The sequence below is a fragment of the Manis pentadactyla genome, chromosome 4 (genome assembly GCF_030020395.1).
Source record: "Manis pentadactyla isolate mManPen7 chromosome 4, mManPen7.hap1, whole genome shotgun sequence".
Classification (NCBI taxonomy): domain Eukaryota; kingdom Metazoa; phylum Chordata; class Mammalia; order Pholidota; family Manidae; genus Manis; species Manis pentadactyla.
Window position 1 is genome coordinate 50,702,545 of NC_080022.1, and position 24,183 is coordinate 50,726,727.

At 37.8% G+C, this 24,183-nt stretch overlaps 1 protein-coding gene across 2 annotated transcripts in view; it reads right to left on the reverse strand.

The window, feature by feature from the left end:
• Positions 1 to 24,183, reverse strand: part of TM2D1 (TM2 domain containing 1) — a 130,705-nt gene that overhangs the window by 59,922 nt on the left and 46,600 nt on the right. The window contains exon 7 of one of the 2 annotated variants that reach the window (XM_057500263.1): positions 20,719 to 24,074. The exons of the other annotated variant lie outside the window; for it this stretch is intronic. The gene's annotated coding sequence lies outside the window, so the exon portion shown is untranslated. The remainder of the gene's footprint in view (positions 1 to 20,718; positions 24,075 to 24,183) is intronic. 2 annotated transcript variants of the gene reach the window in all.

Below are 24,183 nucleotides of genomic sequence, written 5' to 3' on the forward strand. Positions count from 1 at the left end.
TCCAAAAAATAGAAGAGGAAGGAATACTCCCAAACATCACCCTAATACCAAAACCAGGCAAAGACCCTGCCAAAAAAGAAAATTACAGACCAATATCCCTGATGAATGTAGATGCAAAAATACTTAATAAAATATTAGCAAACTGAATTCAAAAGTATATCAAAAGGATCATACACCATGACCAAGTGGGATTCATCCCAGGGATGCAAGGATGGTACAACATTCGAAAATCCATCAACATCATCCACCACATAAACAAAAAGAAAGACAAAAACCACATGATCATCTCCATAGATGCTGAAAAAGCATTTGACAAAATTCAACATCCATTCATGATAAAAACTCTCAGCAAAATGGGAATAGAGGACAAGTACCTCAACATAATAAAGACCATATGTCATAAACCCACAGCCAACATTATACTGAACAGTGCAAAGCTGAAAGCTTTTCCTCTGAGATCAGGAACTAGACAGGGATGCCCACTCTCCCCACTGCTATTTAACATAGCACTGGAGGTCCTAGCCACGGCAATCAGACAAAACAAAGAAATACATGGAATCCAGATGGGTAAAGAGGAAGTTAAACTGTCACTATTTGCAGATGACATGATATTGTACATAAAAAACCCTAAAGACTCCACCCCAAAACTACTAGAACTGATATCGGAACACAGAAAAGTTGCAGGATACAAAATTAAAACACAGAAATCTGTACCTTTCCTATACACTAACAATGAACTAATAGAAAGAGAAATCAGGAAAACAATTCCATGCACAATTGCATCAAAAAGAATAAAATACCTAGGAATAAATCTAACCAAAGAAGTGAATGACCTATACTCTGAAAACTACAAGTCACTCTTAAGAGAAATTAAAGGGGACACTAACAAATGGAAACTCATCCCATGTTCGTGGCTAGGAAGAATTAATTTCGTCAAAATGGCCATCCTGCCCAAAGCAATATACAGATTTGATGCAATCCCTATCAAACTACCAGCAACATTGTTCAATGAACTGGAACAAATAATTCAAAAATTCATATGGAAACACTAAAGACCCCAAATAGCCAAAGCAATCCTGAGAAAGAAGAATAAAGTAGGGTGATCTCACTCCCCATCTTCAAGCTCTACTATAAAGCCATAGTAATCAAGACAATTTGGTACTGGCACAAGAACAGAGCCACAGACCAATGGAACAGACTAGAGAATCCAGACATTAACCCAAACATATATGGTCAATTAATATTTGATAAAGGAGCCATGGACATACAATGGCGAAATGACAGTCTCTTCAACAGATGGTGCTGGCAAAACTGGACAGCTACATGTAGGAGAATGAAACTGGACCATTGTCTAACCCCATATACAAAAGTAAATTCAGAATGGATCAAAGACCTAAATGTAAGTCATGAAACCATTAAACTTGTGGAAAAAAACATAGGCAAAAATCTCTTAGACATAAACATGAGTGACCTCTTCTTGAACATATCTCCCCGGGCAAGGAAAACAACAGCAAAAATGAACAAGTGGGGCTATATTAAGCTGAAAAGCTTCTGTACAGCAAAAGACACCATCAATAGAACAAAAAGGAACCCTACGGTATGGGAGAATATATTTGTAAATGACAGATCCGATAAAGGCTTGACGTCCAAAATATATAAAGAGCTCACATGCCTCAACAAACAAAAATCAAATAATCCAATTAAAAAATGGGCAGAGGAACTGAACAGACAGTTCTCCAAGAAAGAAATACAGATGGCCAACAGACACATGAAAAGATGCTCCACATCGCTAATTATCAGAGAAATGCAAATTAAAACTACAATGAGGTATCACCTCACACCAGTAAGGATGGCTGCCATCCAAAAGACAAACAACAACAAATGTTGGCGAGGCTGTGGAGAAAGGGGAACCCTCCTACACTGCTGGTGGGAATGTAAACTTGTTCAACCATTGTGGAAAGCAGTATGGAGGTTCATCAAAATGCTCAAAAGAGACTTACCATTTGACGCAGGAATTCCACTCCTAGGAATTTACCCTAAGAACGCAGCAATCAAGTTTGAGAAAGACAGATGCACCCCTATGTTTATCGCAGCACTATTTACAATAGCCCATAATTGGAAACAACCTAAATGTCCATCGGTAGATGAATGGATAAAGAAGATGTGGTACATATACACAATGGAATACTACTCAGCCATAAGAAGAGGGCAAATCCTACCATTTGCAGCAACATGGATGGAGCTGGAGGGTATTATGCTCAGTGAAATAAGCCAAGCGGAGAAAGAGAAATACCAAATGATTTCACTCATCTGTGGAGTATAAGAACAAAGGAAAAACTGAAGGAACAAAACAGCAGCAGAATCACAGAACCCAAGAATGGACTAACAGGTACCAAAGGGAAAGGGACTGGGGAGGATGGGTGGGTAGGGAGGGATAAGGGGGGGGAGGAAGAAGGGGGGTATTAAGATCAGCATGCATGGGGGGGTAGGAGAAAAGGGAGGGCTGTACAACACAGAGAAGGCAAATAGTGATTCTACAACATTTAGGTATGCTAATGGACAGTAACTGTAAAGGGGTTTATAGCGGGGACCTGGTATAGGGGAGAGCCTAGTAAACATAATATTCTTCATGTAAGTGTAGATTAAAGATAACAAAAAAAAAAAAGAAAGAAAGAAAAGGGGGATTTCTCCATGATAGGATAAAACTAACTGTAAATCAACGATTAATGCATGCTTTAAATATCCTTAATTTTGATCACTTAAAGGGTGTCAGATGATCGGCTATGGAGGTACACTTTTCTGATAATATTACTTTCTCTTTAAAAAAAACAAAAAAGCAGTTCCTGTGTGGTGACCTCCAATGAGTTCTACACAATGGTATAATGGGCATATCAAAGTGTGGACAAAGCGTCTGTTCGTGTTTATACAGAGGATCAAAGCCTAATTGGGCTACCCTGAAAAGGAACTAAGATACGATATGAAGAAGAACTTCCAACATCAGCACTCTCTGGAAGAGTCATACCAGAAGATGATCATCAAAAAACCTTGACAAAGATCCAGGCGATGCTGCAGTTGTAGCTGCATTCATCCCACCGGTTCCTGGACTTGCCATTGGAATGAAGAAGGAGATATCTAAGCTGGCCTCTGCATACAGTAAAACAACAAATTTGACTGGATCTACACTGTTGGAACTCAACCAAGAATTAGGAGAAGTGCAAGTTGTAGCGCTCCAAAATCTTACAACTACAGACTATCTACTGTTAAAAGAACATATGGGATGTGAACAGTTCCCAGGAATGGGCTGCTTTAATTTGTCTGATTTCTCTCAGACTGTTCAAGTACAGTTGGACAATATCCATCATATCATAGACAAATTTTCACAAATGCCTAGGGTGCCTAACTGGTTTTCTTGGCTTCACTGGAGATGGCTGGTAATTATAGATCTGCTTTGGTTATGTTACTGTATTCCTATTATGTTAATGTGTGTGCGCAATTTAATTAGTAGTTTAAAACCTATACACGCTTAAGTTACTCTACAAGAAGATATGTCAAAGAAATAATCAATCTTCCCATGTTTTCTTCCATCTGCTACCTCTATAGCTTTTGTTCTTCCTTCCTAATTACAACCCTTAAATAGAATTTGTGCCTCATATCGAATTTACCAAGTATCATAATGCCTCTAAGTGGTAAAGATACCTCAAGACAAATGCTGGGCATAGAAGCCACAGGGCATAAATCTGCAAAAAAGTAAAAAGCTAACCTTTTCAAACAATATGGCTTCTCTCTCACTTACCAACTTTACATTTCCCTGTATGGCCCCAGAAGATGACTGGTTAGCCAGAGACCGGTAAGATTCCTCAAGGGAGGAACAACCTAAGACAGGCACAGTCGCAGGGGGGCCATCAGGTGAGAAATTGGGGATCAACAGAGGTGAGGCTTAGAACCTCACCCACCCTGTTTTGAGAGAAATCTTCTGCATCCGTGGATGTTTTATTGCCCTTGTCTAGCTTGGATTAACACATAGTCTACAGGCACACACCTGATCATCTACATTTGCTCTCTTACAACACTAAACTAAGTTCTCTACCTTTATCTCACATCTACCTACCACTTCAGCATTTTATTAAAAATAATAATAATAATAATAAAGGGAGAAATGTGGGATCCACATATAAATCAAGTATAAAAATCAAACGAATATTCATATTTTACCTGATTGTTCATAGTTCATAATGCGTGATCAAAACCGAAAGTTTCTGTGATGACTGCCCTTGTACTGTTCACCATGTAAGAACTTATTCACTATGTAAGAATTTGTTCACCATGTAAGAACTTGTTCGTTATGCTTCAGAAGATTGGAGACTGATGAGAATTAGGCTTGGGGTGGATTAATGATTGCGCATTGAGCATTGACTCCCCTATACAGAATTTTATTGTTGTTAACAACCATTTGATCAATAAATATGAGAGATGCCCTCTCAAAAAAAAAAAATTAACCATTGACGAAAGGAAGGACAGAAGACAGTATGGAAGGTAAGTTGAAAGGAGGAAGGAAGAAGGAAGGTATTTTGTACAGTAAGTGCTATGAAAAAAATAATATTAAGAAATGGGATAGAGGTTGATTTTTAATTGGGAGGTGGTTGTTAACTTTGCAAAAGGTGGTCAAAAATGTCTTTGTAAAGTGATGACATTGAACTGAGACCTGAGTAACGAAAAGTAGTCAGCTGCATATGCAGTTCCAGGGACAGTGAGTTCCAGGTGAAAGGAACAAGTGCCAAAATCCAGGCAGACAAGGTCATGCACATTTGAGGAAGAGAAGGAAGCCTATGTGGCCAAAACATGATGACCAATCGAGATGAATAGCAGGAGATAAAATCCAAGGTAAGCAGAGGCTAGATCATGGAGGGATTGGAATTTGTGTCTTATTGTAATTACAGTGAGACGTCATGGGAAGATTTTGAGTGAGAAAGTGACATGACGTTATTTTCATCTTTCAGAGAGCACCCTGGCTGCACAGCAGAGAATGGATTTGGAAAGGACTAGAGGAAAAGCAGGAAGTACAGTTAGAAGCTCCTTGCAGTAAACTGGGTGAGAGATGACAGTGGCTTAGCCAATGGGGGTGACTGTGAAATAGAAACTAGCTATTGAATTCGGGATTTATTTTGGGGTTTTATCCTATAGGACTTGCTAGTGAATTGAAGAATAAAAAGTAACCTTCAGAATTTTGGTTGAGACAGTTGTTTAAATGGTAGAATCCTTAGCTGAGAATAGGAAGAGCATGTGTGTAGTTAATTTTAGAATGGAAGAGTATTTGCAAACCACAAAGTGTTCTCCAAAAGCAACCTGATCCTGAAGAGAGAAGCTGCCACCAGTCTTAGAACTGTAAGGACTAAATTCTACAAACAAGTTGAATGAGTTTGGAAGTAGATTTTTCCCTCATTAAGCCTCCAGATGAGAATGCAGACCTGGATGACATCTTAATTGCAGTCTTATGAGATCCTGAACAAGGGAACCAGGTAACCTATGCATGTATTACATATGCAGAGAAATCATGAGACAGCAAATGGGTGTTGTTTCAAGATGCTAAGTTATGAAATTTGTTACACAGCAGTAGAAAACTAATACAGGTGAAGAACTGGATGATACTTTGACCTAAATTACTGAGTAGCAGAAAGCCCTGAAGTGCTTTTGATACAAACCTAAAAGATGAGGACCAGTTTGGTCCTACCTGGGCCCAGCCACACCTGGTTCCCTATTCCTGGGTTGTGGGGAGTTTCACCTTTAAGAAAAGGAAATTTGATGACACTACGACAATTAATCTTTGTGGTTCTTTCTTTCTTGCCTACCACAACAGTCCCAAATGCCAAAGTATTCTGTTCTTTGCTGAGTCACCACATTTGGTTTTGCTAAACTTGCAGAAATTTATTCAACTCAGGGAAAGCTGTATCTATGAGACTGTTATCTCTTCTGCTAAATGGACAAGAAGGTGTTCCCCAAACTGAGATCAACTCCCAACTGCTCCTCGAAATCTTTCCAGATCCCACGATCTCAGGATTGGAAGAGATCATGATGGTCATGCAGTTGATTTTGTAACAGACAGCTGAATCCTCCACAGCCTGTCTGCCACGGCTTCCTGCTTAATTATCTCCAAGGAGAAAATATGGAGACAGACAGACTGATTGCAAATTCTGACTGTTTCTTACTACCTGTGGATCCTAAGCAAGTCCTTTAACCTCCCTGAGCTTCAGTTTCTTCCTCTGTAAATTAGGGATGGTGATGCCTTTACAGAGAAGTTTTGATGGACCTACTACATGTGTAGCTCTGACCCTTGATTCTCCCTGTTTCCCCCTAGTGATCAAAAACTCTAGTCCAGTTCATTGTCTCCCTTCTGATTCCTATTATCTTTTACTCTCTTTGACAACCAATCTGGGCACCTAATGATATGCTGTGTTTCACTGTTCCTCAGTTACTTTGTATGCATGAGTCATGACCTCCCAAGGAGGCCGAGGACAGGCAGCCATATTTTATACTTCTGGGGGTCCTCCAAAGGATTTAGGCTAATCCAGGGCATACAGCAAGCATACAGTAAACCAGTAAAACCTGCCAAATTAAATTAACAATCCATCATCATCAGAGTAATCTAAAACTGGCTATGCTCAATGAACTGTCATCTAATTGTTATTTCTCGTAAGAGTGTCCCCTTTCTACAGTATCCATTTTCAAGTTAAAAAAAAATACTGACTGCAAAGGCCTTTGCTTTTAAGAAGAAATCCTTTTATTGCACCTCATATTTGCATTTGAAAATAACTTCCTAACCAAGAAAAAAATAGAACATAAAAAACAAAGCATCCTAAATTGTACAATCAGGTCTTGTTCCCTGTTTCAAAGCCCAGACATATTGGGTCCAAAATTTGTCCCTTCCCTTTTTCATATGCCTACCCATTTTTGTATCCAAGAGTTAATATTTTTAAAGGTTAATTTTTAAAAGAAATGAATCCCAAATCTACATATGAACTGTAAGGTTCTTATTTCAAGTGGATACAGGTTAGAATATATTTGACCATAAAAGCAGAAAGGCTGGAGTAAAGTGCCATGAAGAATCTATTGGACAAAATGGGATCAGATAGATGTGGTGCACTTCTCTTAAGTGCATATCACTTAACTGTATAATCAACTTGTGCTCCCAAGAATAATGTTGTCCCTGTCTGGCCCCCATTAGATTGAATGTGTTGCTACTCCAGTTAATTGCATATTGGCAAATTGCATAATTCAACTCTATGCACCCTGAACCGAGTTCCAAATGCCATTCAGTACAATGTAATCAAACTAGGGAAGTGAAGAGCTGGAATACTTATGAGATTCTGCCCATTTGTCACATTTGGTTTGGACAGACAGCTGTAAAGAAGGCAGCCCACTGGTCATAGGCCTGTGTGATTCAGATTCATTTACACCTCTTCCCCCTCAACATGTAGTCCCCATCCAAAAATTAATTTTAAATGGGTCCAAAAGAAAACAGGATGTCAGCATGCGAATAGCCTTAGTCCTACCATTAACTAGCTGAATCTTCATCTCACTAGGCCTGTTTTCTCTTCTTTAAACTGGAAAGAGTAGTACTAGCCTTGTCTACCTCACTAAGCTGTTATGAGGCTTCAATGCAACACTGCTTGGTAACCTACAAAGTAATGTAGAAACCTATTATTAGATACAGCAAAGTGTGGATGATGGACTAGGTTCAAGGAATACAAATTATCTGTCAAGCTGATAGAAACACTTCTGTAAGGTTTTGGGGCAACAGAAAGTGCTACAATAGAAATGAAAATGAAGGAGGTGCTACTACTGTGGCATATCCACATTATTCAGTAATAAGTTTAGGGACTACTTGTAAAGAAAAAGGTACCCACTACACAATGTTCAAAGCTATCCAAATGTCACAAGGAGGGGTGTGACATGCAAATGCCTGCACCTTGGATCCAGAGGAAATGCTTACAAGTCAACTTGCACCACTGGAGCACAGCCTAAAGATTTCAAGATCTCTCTGTGCTCTTTTCAGATTTCCTTCTACAGATGTTTTATCTTCAACTTATATCTATTAAAACTATGGGTGATATTTCTTAGACACCTGCCCTGCTTGTAAAATGTTCCTCCTGAGTCACCTGCAGGACACTTAAAGTCACCAGTTACCAAACTATAGGGTAGTTGACTGTCCATTTATTGGCTGTGGAGTGGTTAAGCAGAGTGGATTCCTAACTCAGTCTCTCACTAGTTATATAATCCTGGGCAAGTTACTTAATCTCATTTCCTTTTCCACAAAATGGGACCAGTAATAGTATCCATCTTTTCAGGTTTTCTGAGGGTTAAATGAGACCATATTTCAACAAAAACTTGGAGGTTATAGGCAATTTAATCTGCATGCTGTTTGTCTGAGTGTCTAATAAAGTACCTTTGCTTTGGAAGAAAGACATCATGCCATAAAATGTGAGCATAAATCACACTAAAAAACTGCCAGGGAAAGAAATGACTCAGTATTTCTACTCTTACCAATATTATCGGGTGCAGCCATGTTTCATGTCTGAAAAAATAGTGACAGTGTGCCTTTAAAGAGCTGTACAGAGTTTAAATGTTGGTTGAACTTAAATATTGGTTCCGCCGAATTGAGGGCAGAAATTAACTAACCAGTTGTCTCAATTGGAAGAGTCTACTGTGTCTCAAGAGATGTATCAAAATGGAACAAATTTTTTAGCCTAACATCTTCCCAAAATCTGGCTTTTTAATTCATCACTATACTCCTAGCACATAGTACAATAATATGTTCAATAAGTAGTGACTGAATAAGTTAATTAATTCACTAGTTAATGATTTCCAACCTTTGTTTCTACAATTATCTTTCAGCATGAGCCCTTCACTATATCCAGGCCAATCAACTCGTGGTTTCCCTAAATACTAAAATTACTCATTCCTACCTCCAAACTCTTGCTTACAAGTCTTTCCCACATGCTATGTTTACTTCATCTTTTGTGCAAATTTGTCCCACTTTTTAAGTTGTGATGTTTTGAACTGTGTCAACTTGGCTTAGCTGGAACTACATTTCTTCGGAAGTCTTTCCTGTATGATTGCACATTAGGGTTGACCAAAAGACAAATGTGCAAGTATTCTGGAAGGTTATAGTCTTAATTAGAATTGATGAAAGACAACAGCAGAGGCACTAGTAGGTTCAAACTTGTCCTAGCTCTCTCCTACTCCACGACCAGTCTTTGTGCCCACCTGCTGGCCCTGATGACCACCCATTTCTCCAGTCCACCACGAGATACAAGTGAACAACGTTCCATGGACTTCTCCAGCAGTTCCCCTGGTGGTCCCATCTCAACAGCTAGATGCACCTGGCTTCCCAGGTTTCCCTTAGAAGTCCCTACTCATCTACCAGTGTCAGTGTTTTAAGAAGGTTAGAATCTGATTCTCCAGCTCCTTTTTTTTGGGTCTCTCTCTCCCCCAGAGTCTCCCACAATTATGTAACATCTATTTGCTATAATCAAACCTTTATTCCATAACTCTCACAGTGGTTCTGCTTCTCTGATGAAACATTGACTGAAACACAAGACTCAGTTCACATAAAAGCTGTTCCTTGATGACTTCTTGACCATTCCAGAACAATTTCTGGACGTTTCTTTGTTACAAGGTGTTTTGGCTATCCTTTGGCATTAGTCACATACTGCATTTACATCCACATTTGCCTTCATGGTGCTCAGTAAGAGCTCAGTGAGTAAATGCAAGTTTACATGGCATATGTGTCACCATTCTCCCCTCTCACACTTATGACAAACATTATTCATTTTTCTCACCAAGCTTCCTTATCATGCATGAGCTCAGCCTCACAATCCTTATTGACACAGTGCTTTAGACGGACAGTTGGAGCTGGAATGGGAGAAGAAACCTATCTGCCATACTCAACAACTTTGAGTGTAATTTCTTATATATCTTAGGCAAATTAAATAAGCATAAAAGGTCACAGTGCAGGCACATACTGAAGGTCAGTAGATGTTAATTCCCTCCCCCACTTCCAGCCCTACTACACCTATCTTTCACACAGTAGACACCAAAACATTTGTTGAATGAGAGAATATCACTGTAACCTTCACAAAATGAGCTGTGTGATCTCTGAAGAACCAAAGTAATTCACAAAGCTCTCACCTTTAAAACAATGAATAAACAAAAGGGCAGAGAGAGTGAACTTCTGCATGTTAAGAAGGCCATTCCAGCCACTTATGGACCCCTCAGAGCTAAAGACAAAATACGAACAAGCACAGGCTCAATCAAAAAAAAATGTGACACGTTGCCAACTACTTAAAAAGAAGGAAAACCTTTTCTGCTTCTATCTTTAGTGTTATCAGCCCACTTCCTAGCAGTCATACAGGGGGAATACTGTAGAGAAGAAGTTTGGAGGAAAAGTTTGGGTTCAAAAGAATTAGGCAGAATTATGAGACAGGAACTATGGGGCCTATAGAAGGGCATATTTGTCCATTTCTGAAAAGGAAACAGGAATAAAGTCATGTTTAACTTGACACTTAGAAATAGTATTTTTAGTTTGTTCTCTTTTCTAGAATTTTGCCTGGCCAACCAAGGCCCATATTTCTAAGAATTCTGGCAGGTACTTCCTAGTCCTGTGCTCAATCTCCCATTTTCTCTTCCTATGAATGGATGTGATAATGCCCCTGATCATCCTGGCAATCAGTAATTGAAAGTGTGGATGTGAAAACAAAAACAAATCAGTGTGCTTATTCTAAACGGTGTGAAGTAAATGAAATAAGCTTACTCTGTTGTAGAGATGATGCCCAAGGTAAACCTTTCTCCCTACTCCTTGCAGTGCACATATACAACCTTGGTGCTAAATAGAAAATAAAAGGCAGTATTTTCCTTCCACATTCTCTTTCTCACTTGAAAATTAAGTCTGGGGGGGCAATTTCAAGAGTATCTCAATTTAATTGACATGTATTCACACACCCAAGACAAGGGTATGTATAACCTAATAAGTACATGCATTTTCTGCTTCTTCATCAATCAAATTGGCACTAAACTTTGGGTAATGGTTAAATGTGAGATATTTTTATTTCCTCTCCACAGTTCGGGAAATACCATCATAAGATAGAACTATGCCAGCAAAGTTTCTCAACTAGACTAAAAGCCATGTGAGGGGTACCTATTATTTTTATTATTTTTATTTGTGTTTTTGATCCCAGGGACTAAAACAAGGCCAGGCATAGAGTAGGTGATGAGTACATGTTTGTTGAATGAATGAGTTATACCATGTTGATATGGCAGGCAGAATAAATGTTCCCCAAAGATGTCTACATCCTAATTCCCAGAACCTTTGAACATACTATCTTACCTGGCAAAAGGACTTTGCAGATGTGATTAAGTTAAGATTCTTGAGTTGGAGAAATTATCATGGATTCTCTGAGTCAGCCCACGGTAATCATATGGGTCCTTATAAGTGAAATAGGGAGGAGGGAGAGTCAGAAGCAGAGGAGATGGGACAAGAGTAGGGAGTGGTGTGATACAGGGCCATTCACCAAGGCATCAGAGCTAACTGTCACAGCTGGAAAAGACAAGAAAATAGAATTCTCCCCTAGAGCCTCCACAAGGACAGTCCTGCAGTCCCCTTCATTTTAGCCCAGGAAAACCCAATTTGGACTTCAGATCTATAGGATTATAACACGATTATTGTTTTAAGCCAGAAGTTTGTGGTGATCTCTTACAGTAGCAACAGGATACTAATACATAGCATTAATATTAGTAATCCACATTATGTCTTCTTTCCTGAAATATAACTGACACATAACACTGTATTACTTAATGGGCAATAATCATGACAGCCAGCATTTATTGAGCACTTAGGGAGAAGCACAGCAAAAGATGCTTTACAGATATATTTTATTCATTCTGAGAAGTATACCATAAGGCAGGTATTATTATTATTATTCCCAGTTTACATCTAAGGAAACCAAGGTAAAAAAGTTAAATTACTTCACCAAGATCACACAGTTAGCAAGCAGCAGAACAAAGGTATGACTCTGACTCCATGTTATACTACCCCCCATGTGAGTGCTGAGAAGTATGGAAAATAATAGGGAACTGTAAGACACAGTCCTGACCTTCAATGAACTATAAATAGAATGGGAAAGACCACTCCAACACAAACGCTCTGTTAGAGAGAATACCACAGATATGAAATGATCTATGACCTACATGTAATGAAGAAATGAGGACAAGGTGGGACTATCCAGGATTGGACCTGAAGGATATGTGGGTTATAAATAGGCAGTGCATAGTGGAGCTCCCTTCCAGGCCAGGGAAATGGGATGAGAGAAGGAATGTGGTGCAAATGAGTATGGAAATGGGAAAAGAAAAGAAAAAGCCCACAAAGGGAAAAATCTGAAAAAGAAGTACAAGAAGATGAAATACTAATTATTTTTATGGGAACGGTAACATTTGTTGAGCAGATATTCCACCACAGAGGGAACATTCACATTTGGTATTTTATTTAATCTTCACAAAACCCCTACTAAACGAGTATTATTAGCCTCATTTTTACAAAAGAGGAAGTTAAACTTTCAGAGAGATTAAGTAATTGCTGAAAGGCGCATACCCAGTAAATTCAACTCCAAAATTCATGCTCTGTCCTTTGTTTATTTTTGCCACCATCATAATCTCAGCCCTTCTTGGAGAAACAGCAAATTCCCATTAAAGTAAGAGGGACAGACAGAGCTGTAAAACACTTGGAAAGAACTGCTTTGCAAGGTGATGAGTTAGAAGCAAGCAAGCCAAGGCTAGCTTTACCCACCTGGTTGCTCAATGAACTTTTATTGACACAACCCTGCGCTAAGCACTGGTAAGAGAATCACAGCAAAACGACACACATCTTCCCTCCCTGCCCTTGTGCCGCCAATTGTTAAGTGACAGACTGATGAGTAAAAAGATTTCCTGGCCAGCTTCAGGTTAGTGTTTATGTTAAGGCAGGAAAGATGGAGAAAGGTTTGGGAGGGGTGGAGCTTTAGTTATGTCATAACCTTTTACTTCATAAGAGAAAAAAGAAAAATCTGAAACAATATGGCAAATTACTGTTAGAAATGGCATAAAGCTGTGATTTATTCCCAGAGGAATTAATGTTTAAACAAAAGGGTATTGACAAGAAGCCTACATGTCAGAATATGTACCAGGGAGTCACTCTGGCTGGGAGGGGGAGGAAGATTAAGATAACAAAGAGAGGGCTGTGCATCACTTCCAAAAAAAAATGCAGAAAAAGTTTTAAACCAGCCAATAAAATTAAGACAAATGTAAAAAATGTCTAATACAGATATAACTTGCTGGGACGGGGAGGGAGATTAAGATAACAAAGAGAGGACTATGCATCACTTCCCAAAAAAATGCAGAAAGTTTTAAACCAGCCAATAAAATTAAGACAAATGTAAAAATTGTCTAATACAGATATAACTTGCTTGCTTAGGCAACATCTGGGAAAAGAATGTGAACCCTGTAGTACTCAGCCAATGAGGAACCAAGGGAGGGCCTCGCGTGCTAAGGAATAAATTGCTGTTGTAACTGCCCTGAGTGTGCCTGCTCACCAGACACTCGATCTTACAAGACCATCTTTAAAGGCTCACTCCGCTGTTCTCTTTGACTAAGTTTGGACCAGTGAGCTCATTTCTCACAATTACCAATAAAAATTTAATCTCAGTGCTGAGTACACAGGTGTCTTTATATTACCTTTTCTTTTTAGTTTGTTGGTAATATATCACAGTAAGGCCAAAATCAATGAACTTAAGTATCATTACTGTTTTTAAAAAGAGACCATCACAATAGTATATCATCAGTGCCATGAGAGAGGGAAGCACAAGACATTACAGAAGGACAGGAGAGGGACATGTAACCCAACTTAAAGAGAAGCTGGAAAAGACAAGGAAATGGGTTCTCCCCTAGAACCTCCAGGAGGACACATCCCTTCAGATACTTTCATTTTGGTCTAGTGAGACCTGATAGGACACTGACCTCCAGCATGTCTTCAAGAACCTGTAAGAGAAGTAGATGACCAGAGTGCTTCAGAACAAGGAGCAGCAGGAAGCAGAAAGTCTGAGGAAGGGTGATCAGGGCACATTCCTGCAATCTCAACAGGTTAGTTCCCAAGTGCTGACTGTGAAGGGGGAGGGGAGGATCAATGGTGGCTGGGACTCAATCAGAATAAACCTTTTAAGCCAGGAAAAGGGATTTTGATATTATCTTAAATGAAATAGAGACCTTCTGGAGAGTTCTAAGCAGGATAGAGATGATCAGATTTGTCTTTTAAAAAGATCACTGCGGTGGGAGTAGGAAAGGTAAACTGAGAGCAAGGTGGGACTCAGCCAGTTTACCACAGGATCCCAAATGAGAAATAAGCAGGGAGCTGAAATAATGGAGTTGCAGTGAGGATGAAGTAATGACTAGAGTATTTATAGGGTGGAATTTAAAAGCTTAGTGGTCCATTAGATGTAGGTAAAAGATAGCATTGAAGACAACTTCTGAGTTTCTCTCTTGGTGAACATGCTACTATCTCCTGCCATAGGGAGCACAGGAGAAATAAGTTTAAAAATGAAGATGAGTTTTCTACAAATGCTGGAAAAACTAGATATCCCTGTGCAAAAAAAACGGACCTTGACATAGACCTTATACCCTTCACAAAAATGTAACTCAAAATGGATCACAAAGCTAAGTGTAAAATGTAAAACTATAAAACTCCTGGAAGATAACATAAGAGAAAACCTAGATGACCTTGGTTTGGGATGACTTTTTAGATATAACAACAAAGGAATGATCCAGGGAAGAAATAATTGATGAACTGGACTCCATTAAAATTAAAAATTTCTTCTCTGCAAAAGACAACATCAAGAGAACGAGAAGAAAAACAACAGACTGGGAGAAAATATTTGCATAAGACACATCTGATAAAGGACTGGTATTCAAAGTTTACAAAGAACTCTTAAAACTCAACAATAAGAAAACAAGCAACACAATTAAAAAATGGGCCAATGACCTTAACAGACACTTCATCACAGAAGAAATACAGATAGCAAATAAGCATTCAAAAATCTGCTCCACATCATATGCCATCACAGAAATGCAAATGAAAACAAGACGGTACCACCACATGCCTATTAGACTGGCCAACATCAAAATGCTGACAACTACCAAATGCTGGTAAGAATGCAGAGCAACAGGAACTCTCTTTCATTGCTGGCAGAAATGTAAAATGATACAGTCACTTTGGAAGAGAGTTTAAAGGTTCCTTACCAAACTATAGATGTTCTTACTTCACAGTTCAGCAATCATGCTCCTTGGTATTTACCTGAAGGAGTTCTTTTGTCCACACAAAAACCTTCACAGATGTTTACAGCAGATTTATGCATAATTGCCAAAACTTGGAAGCAACAGAGATGTTCTTCAGTAAGTAAATGGATAAATAAACTGTGCTACATCCAGACAATGGGATATTATCCAGCTCTAAAAAATATATAAGCTATCAAGCCATGAAGAGAACTGGAGGAATTTTAAATGTATTTTACTAAGTAAAAGAAGCCAATCTGCTAAGTCTACATACTGTATGATTCCAATTACATGACATTCTGGAAAAGGAAAAACTATGAAGATAGCAAAAAGATCAGTGGTTACCAGGACTTGAGGGGTGGAGGAGGGAGGAACAAATAGGTGGAACACGGAGGATTTTTAGGGCAGTGGGACACCTCTGCGTGGTGCTACAATGGTGGATACGTGTCATTATACATTTTTCTACACCCATAGAATGTAGAACACCAAGAGTGAACCCTAATGTAAACTGTGGGCTTTGGGTGATAATGATGTTTCAACGTGGGTTCATTAATTCTAACAGAAGTGCCACTCTGTTGGGGAATATTAATAATGGGGGAGGCCATGCATGTGTGGGGCCAGGAGGTATATGGGAAATCTCTGTCCCTTCTGCTCAATTCAGTGTGAACCTAAAATTGCTCTAATATATAAGGCCTATTACTTTTTAAAAATGAAGATGAGAACAATTTTGAAAATGTTGTGTAAAGATCCTGAGGAAATATAAGTAGAAATGTTTTAATAGGTAATTTGGTTTTATTACTTCATCCCCAATTTATAGATGAGAAAACTGAGGCTTAGAGGGGCAAAGTATCTTGCCCAAGGTCACATAGCACATTAAGTAGAGAGGGTAGAATTTGAATTCAGGAAGATTACTCACAAGCCCATATGAGGTTTTGAGGCCTATCTTAAGTTTCCTATCACTGCTGTGCCATTTTAAAAGTGGAAAAGATAAAGGGACCTAAATGGAAGTAAGCTTTCAATACTTCACTCAAAGTGGCAAAATGTTGATACCAATAGATTGTGATAAGTCACTGTAATGTCAAGAGCAACCACTGAAGAAAATTATGCAGAGTAATATGCTCAAAAGCATTGGAAATAAAGGAAAATAGATTTTTAAAAAAATGTTCAGGTAATACCCATGAGGCAAAAAGAGGGAATGAAAAATAGAGGGAGAACACAGACAAGTAATAAAATGGCATTAGCCCTAACATAGCAAGAATTAAATGTAAACTCACTTTGAGCATAACAATGTATTAGTTTCCTTTTGCTGCTGTAACAAATACCATAAACTTAGTGACTTCAAATAACCCACATTTATAATTTCATAGTTATTGAGGTTATTAGTCTGAAGTGGGTCTTATTAGACTAAAAGCAAAGTAGCAGAGTGGCTTTTCCTCTGGAGGTTCTAGGGAAGAATTCCTTTCTTTTTCTAGCTTCTGGAGGCCACCCACATTCCTTGGCTCGTTGCCCCTTCCTCCATCTTCAAAGCCAGTGGTGCAGAATCATCAGAAATTTCTCCAATATGACCTCTGCTTCAGTCATCTAATCTTTGGCTCTCCTCTTTCCCTTACAGACTCCAGTTATTGAGCCCACCCAGAAAAGCCAGGATAAGATTCCCACTTAAAGATCCATGATTCAATCATATATGCAAAGTCCTTGTTGTCATGAAAGGTAATATATTCCCAGGTTCTGGAAATTAGGACCAGGGTATCTTTGGGGTGCTATATCTGCCTACCACCAGACTATTGGCAGAAAAGGTAGACAGACCAACAGTGCTTTCTCAAATGTAGCCTCACTAAGAAAGCTATAGTCTGATGTTCCATCAGATATTCCTGGGGCTTAATCCTTCCTAAGGACCAGTGTTCCCTGGGGATGTAAATAGTGGACATTTCCAGATACCACTGCTCCTTGGGGAGAGGCCACCTTCCAGGTCTGCTTTGTACTGGGTTAGGATTTAGATGGTTTTTAGAACAGGCAGCAGAAGCAGGGAGGGGCTAATATCTCTCAAGCTAAAGTGAATGGACAGAGGGCGAAAATCTGAAAGGGATACTTGTCAGATATTTTTACAGACTTATGGAAAAGTCCAGTGTGGCGAAAAGTCACCTATTCTAAGGTAAGAATTTAATGTTTATAAAATTCTTATGTTGTACCAGGCACTGTTCTAAGCACTGGGACTATCAAGGAGTTGAATAAATCAGCAGAGGCTCATTGACTCACCCACCTCCTGTAGACAAGAATTAGGGTTGCAATCATTTTTGGAAGCAAACTCCTAAAGTAAATTATTCAAAGCAGAAGGTTATGTAATCTCAGACAAATTCATATTCCTGTTAACCTATTATAGTGGGATTTATCTTCTGAGCACCTACCATATTCTAGGCAGTTCTCAGCACTGATGATACAGTAATAACCAAGGAAAAGTCTCAGTCCTTACCAACCTTATATTCTAGTAGGGGAGAGAAAGAGAAAATCAATAAACATATGTAATTTCAGGTAGTAATAAGTGCTTTGAAGGGAAATAAAGCAGGAAAAGGATTCACAGTGACCTAGCAGAAGACTGGGGTAGTATTTTAGAAAGGAATGTCAGGGATAATAGTTGAGAGTAAGGAAGTAAGCTTCCAAAGACCTGGGAAAGAGCACTCCAAGCAAAGAAAGAGCCAGTATGAAGATCTTGAGGCGAGAACCAATTTGGCATATTTGAAGTATGACAGGCAGCCATCAGAAAATGGGCAGAAGAGGGACATGTTTTCATTTACTTTTATAACTTTGGCTGCTATATGGAGAATATATTGTAGCAGAAGGGGGTACATAGTAGGTCAATAAGTAGTTGAGAATTGATAAACAAAAAATTCATTTCTTCTGAATACCTTTTTAAAGATTTGCTGTGCTTATTTAAAGCAATTCGTGTCATGTCTCAGACCACTTCACTCCAAGAGTTTGCCTCAATCACAAATCATATAATGACATGCCATTCTTATTACTGTTTCTAATGTTGCAATAATAAATGAATTTTTTAACTCATTCAAATATGTGGTCAAATTTAGAGGTCTGTCTGAAAATCAAAGGTGGGACTATAAGCCTTCATAATCATACCCTTTTAAATATGAAATTAGTTCACATGATTAAAAGTTCCAAACACTGCACACTTTCTAAAGTGTTCTGGTAAAAGAATGTTTCCCTTTGGCATATGCAGTTCAAATAGCTCTAACCTTAATCATTTTTCAAGTTTTAATCTCCACATGCTTGGCATATTCTGATAACATTGACAGGTTAAAAGCAACATTCTGTCCTATGCATAGCGAATGCTTGCAATTAACCTTAATTTAGGCTGAAAGAAGACTGATCAGCTGCCTCACAGCAACATTTCTAAATTTATTAGATAAATATCTCCAGAGAACCTTAGATTAAAAAGCAACAAAAACACAACCTGCAATACTGCAGCTTTCTCTTATGTAAGTAGAGACTGAAAGCAGTGAAAGCGCCAGTAAGACTGTAAGTACTTTTTTGAGAAAGGAGACATTTTTGGCCCTTTCTACGCAGAGTAGCTACAGATAATGATAACAATAGTGAAGATTTTAAAATGTAGGTAAACAACATCCAAAACTCACAACTTACCTTCCTTCTGAAAAGAAACTGTTTTGAGTTCACTGGTATTTCACCAAAGGTATAACCACACTATATTTGCAAGGTGAGGAACCCCTTGCAAATTTGAGATGGACCTCACCAATGCCTAATGCCACCATTCCATTCCTTAAAAATATTGTTCAATAAGGCAGTACAGCACAGAGAAGACAAGTAATGACCCCACAGCATCTTACTACGCTGATGGACAGTGACTGCAATTAGGGGGGAGTGGGGAGGACTTGATAATATGGGTGAATGTCGAAACTACAATGTGTTTATGTGAAACCTTCATAAGATTGTATATCAATGATACTTTAATTTAAAAATATGTTCAATAAATGGTGACTATTATCTGTCATCTTAATCTTCCAACATTACCTGATTAGTATTATTATATGTATTTATATGAAGACAGATGGGCTAAGAACCATATGTGCTCAGTCAAAAAACAAGGGTCAAAGACAGGATACAAACTCAGGCCTAACTCCAAAGTCTGTGCTTTTCCCAACAAATGGCTGCTTGGATGTCAAACCTTTGATATCATGGTTAAATATGCTGTTTTCTTTGAAATATATCTATCCTTCAAAGTCAGACTCACATCAGAAATCAGAGTAAATGTATCCTGAGGAGGAGGGATGAAGTGAAATATGCAGTACAGCAGGTGTATTATGGAAAAATTAGGAAGTTCAGATTGGCCAAAAGAAAAACTAAATGAAAATCACCTGCAATCCCAACACCTACAGCTGTCTCTAGCTTCATCTGACCTCAGCAAGACCAAGCAAAATGTGAGAGGATGGTCCTACCTAACATCTCTCCCCTTGTCATACAAACATAATCGGACTTTCAGTCCAGAAAGTGCTACAAATGTCAGATGAGGGAGCAGCAGAAAAATCTTTGGGTTTTGGACAATAATCACTACTCTATCATAGTCTCATTTTGATATTCATAAAACATTTTGACATTTTCCTGATGTAAAGTTTGTAAGTTTGAATAAGTAAGTTATTTTCTACAGCAAACCATGTTAAGTAAAATGGCTGAGTATAGGCAGATTAACTCCATCTCTAATGAAAACATTAAACATTTTAAGAAGAAGAAAAATCTATTACACAATCACCAGCAGTGAATTTCACAGAAGTAGGTAGTTGTAACCATTAAATTGCTGGCAGGATAGCAGTTAGTAAACAGGTTTAAATTCTGGCTTCACCACTTACTTCTTGACATTGAGGCAAGTCATCCAAACTTTGTGAGACTCAATTTACTTATCTGTAAAGTGGGGATCATATTGACTCTTTAGGACTCTACAGAAATGCTGTAAGGACGAAATCACACAAACTAGATAATGAGCTTAGCATAATACCTTGCATGTGGAGAGCAGTAAAAGGAACTTTTAGCAAGTTAAAATCTTGAAATTTTAAGATTTTAAGTCTTAATATTTTTTATAAATATTTTTTCTTAAAAATACCTATTTTCTAGGGAAGTAAATAGCATTCTTTATCCATCAGATAATGACTAACTTTAAGAGAATTTTGCTATATTTACTAAGAATTAAGATATAGGCTCTATTTAAAAAAATAGAAATGAGTAACTATCACCACAATGATTAACACAACTACAAATGCATTCCAGGACTCAGTTGGGCACTCAGTGCAGTTCAGAATTATTTTATTCATTACTAATTAGTAACTTCTCTCAGTTTTCAAATTTACTTACCTTGTTTTTCCTCTCAGCAGAGGAGAGTATAGACCATTATGAATGAGCTTCCTATTTACTCCTTCTTAAAACTCTTCTCTCATCTTCAAGCTTTCTGGAGGGCAATTAGATGATTCAGTCAACCACTTGACATCCTGTACCAAATGCATAGATTTGCTATCATTCCCCCATACTCTTCACCAGCACCCTTCCTCCAGTAGCTATCTCTTTCTCAAAGTTTTGCTCTTCTTCTCTAGTCCCTGGGATGAGAAGGCCAGCAATTAGCTTGAATAAGCATTGGCCTAACTGCAGAGCAAGAGTAGTTGCAGGTCCCTGCAGTGTCTTATCTGCCGTTAATCTGCACCAGGGTAAAGGAGAGTTGACTGTGATTTTGTCTGAACTTTGGTTTGGGCTGTTTGACTTCATTCTTTCTCCATTACCCTGATTAGTTAACTAAGACTGTATGTATGCATCAAAAACTTTAATATATAATTATTTGTTGAGTAAGAACTACAATTCTAGAGAAAAAAACAGAAATGTGCATCATCCATTTATTGGAATAACTTAAACACTAAACAATAAGAAATAACAAATAAATTATGATACAGACAAGGAACACTCTGCAGCCATTAAAAATAATTTCGTAAGAGAATATTCACTGAAATAGAAAAAATATTTACAATGTGAAGAATAAGTATGGATAATACAGTATTCTTGAGAAGAAAAACGTACATATATACATGTAAAAACTAATAGGATATATAGAAGTATTAACATTGTTATCCGTAAGTTGTAGAGTGAGTTTTTTTTTCTTTGCACTTTTTGTTTTCCCAAAATTTCTTCATTAAGCTTGTATTAGTTTTTAAAGGGAAAAAAGCAAAATGGATGCTGAGATAGAGAAAGGAAGAGGGAAGGTGCCAGAACTCTGGAGAATACCTATATTTAAGATGTCTGAGTGAGGAAGATGAACCAACATCTTAGAATTATACTTCTGAAAAACTAATTTTCCTTTTTTCTAGTTTCTTTCTTAGATCTGTTTTTAGCTTCCTGGTTTCTTATCAGTTTTATAATACTTAGCTTAGCCTTAAAAGCATATGGGTTAAAATAAGGGTTAAAGACACTGAAATTTCATGAAACAAAACATATCCCCAAAGTATTATCTCTTACAGACCTAGAGGTTCCATGAACAAATGCTGGCTGTGCACATAACAGAATCTTAGAAGTTTTAAACAGGGCCTTTAGTTTAATACAGGGTAGGTAAGAAATCTTCTGGGGTAAAGAGGTACTTCTGGAAATTGTATTAATCCTTTTGGGCTAAATAAAGTAGTACCATTTGTAAATGTTTCTACAGAAACACTTTCTGTAGAACTGAAAGAATCCATTCCATTCCATCCTAGAGGGTTTAGGAGTAACCCAAGGAATGACTGAACTAATCCATCTCACAATTTTTGCTACTGCTTTATAAGCAGGATTATCATGTAAAGCATCTCCATACAGAGGCCTTAACATATAATTTGCGCTCACACACACACACACAAACACACACACACTAATAATAATAGCTGTAATAAAACAGTGCTCCATGAAAGTAAATAAAAAAGTGCACTCACATGCATTAAATGCATTCACATAAAAATAGAATAAAAATAAGATAGAAAAATCATTTGTTAAAGAATTACATATTAGGCAACACAGAATAAAACAATCTGGAAAAACTGGTGTTTTGTCATGTAAACTTAGGAAATTATAGTGAAAATAAAGTCTAAAGGTTTAAGACTGTATTGTGAAGGGACTTTATTCTAGATTTTATCAACAACCCTTTTGGAGTGCAGCTTATTTGAATAAATATTTTGAGAAGCACCTGCTTTGAACAGACTTCCCAAGTTAATACCTATAACAATTATTCAAGAATCAAGAGTACTTTTTAAGATTTGATTGCAGGTATTTTTTACATAATTGAACTTATGTGGCTGTGGAAACTTACAGATTTTCAAATCTGGGCTTAGATGATCCTGAAGTAAACTTCAAAACACTGTCTGCAATCAAAAGGGACTAGGAAATTCTAGAAAATGGGCAACTACCAGCTAGCTTAACTATGGCCAAAACTACTATCACTGTGAAAAAAGTGAATCCCAAGGACATAGAAACTCTTTAAGAGCAGGGACGTCTGTGTTTTCTTCACTGTTGCATCCTAGCATAGAGAACAGTGCCTCCTACATGGTAGACATTCAATATTTTAATTAATGAATTAATCAAAGAAGCCATTCCTGGTGTATAGTATGAATTAATCCAAATTCACTTCACATATCAATACTTAATAATCTCTCATGAACTAGAGAAGCTGTTACTGAATAACTAACATATTACGAAGCTAACTGTACTATATATTTTTGAGTAAAATGAGCGATAAAAAAATTATGGCCTTTACTCTTAAGGAGCCCAGACTCCAGTAATTTTGAAACTGGGATGCCTATTACTAAAGGAAGAGCATGATGGTATTATGGGACATATATTTCATGTAGTTCCATCTTCTTAAAACCCTTCTAAACATGTTAAGGAAAACCAGAGCTCATGTGCAGGTGCGACTTCCTTCAGATCTGGTGCATCACTTAAGGCACTTGTGCTGGCATCTGCGGGCAGGCCTAACAGATGGAAGACATTAATCATCTTCTCAGTGTTCCCACCTTGTCCATCCAGCTTCAAATATAACTGCATTGAGCTAAATGAGTCAACATCTGCTCTTTCAAAAGCTAGCGCACCACTCCAAAACAAAAAGGTAAAAGTTCACACTTCAGGGACCTGAACCAATGCCAGAAGTATCCATGTTGCCTCAAGGTCTCAGACTCCCTGACGATCTTTAGCTCCCTGGGTACCAAAGCAAAGACAGATCTGAAAGCTGCAGAAAATCAGGTAGGTTGTCACACATAAGACTGCAGCCCCAGGCAATATAAATGACATTTGTTCACACCATGGATTAACTGCTTTGAAGGATCAAAACGCAGAAGACAGCTACATTCAACATTTAAAAAGATTTTAATAAAGCACTAAAAAAAGTGAATAAGTCAAATTCTTATTTTTTAGAAGCGAAAATGACAAGTGCCAATTTGCCTTTGGAAAAGACACTAAAGAATATCAAGGTAATAAGCTATCTCATAGAGACAGCAGCCTAAGAAAGACTATTATCATACAGCTCTCAAAGAAAGTCCTTCTAAATAAATCTCAGAATAATATGCTTTTAACTAAAACAACAAAAGAGAAACATCAACAACAATAAAAAAATCATACAGAATCCATAAAGTGGTATGTAAAGAAGGAAAAAGGAAAATCTGGAAATCCACATACTGAGAGTTCTCATTAAAATCAAGGAGGCCCAAATCCTAAAACAGAAAAAAGAAACACATTAAAACACAGTATTTTAAAAGAGTCCAATGAGGTTATTTACAGTGTCCAATAGATGCACATTTTAATGCTTCATTTACTCAAGGT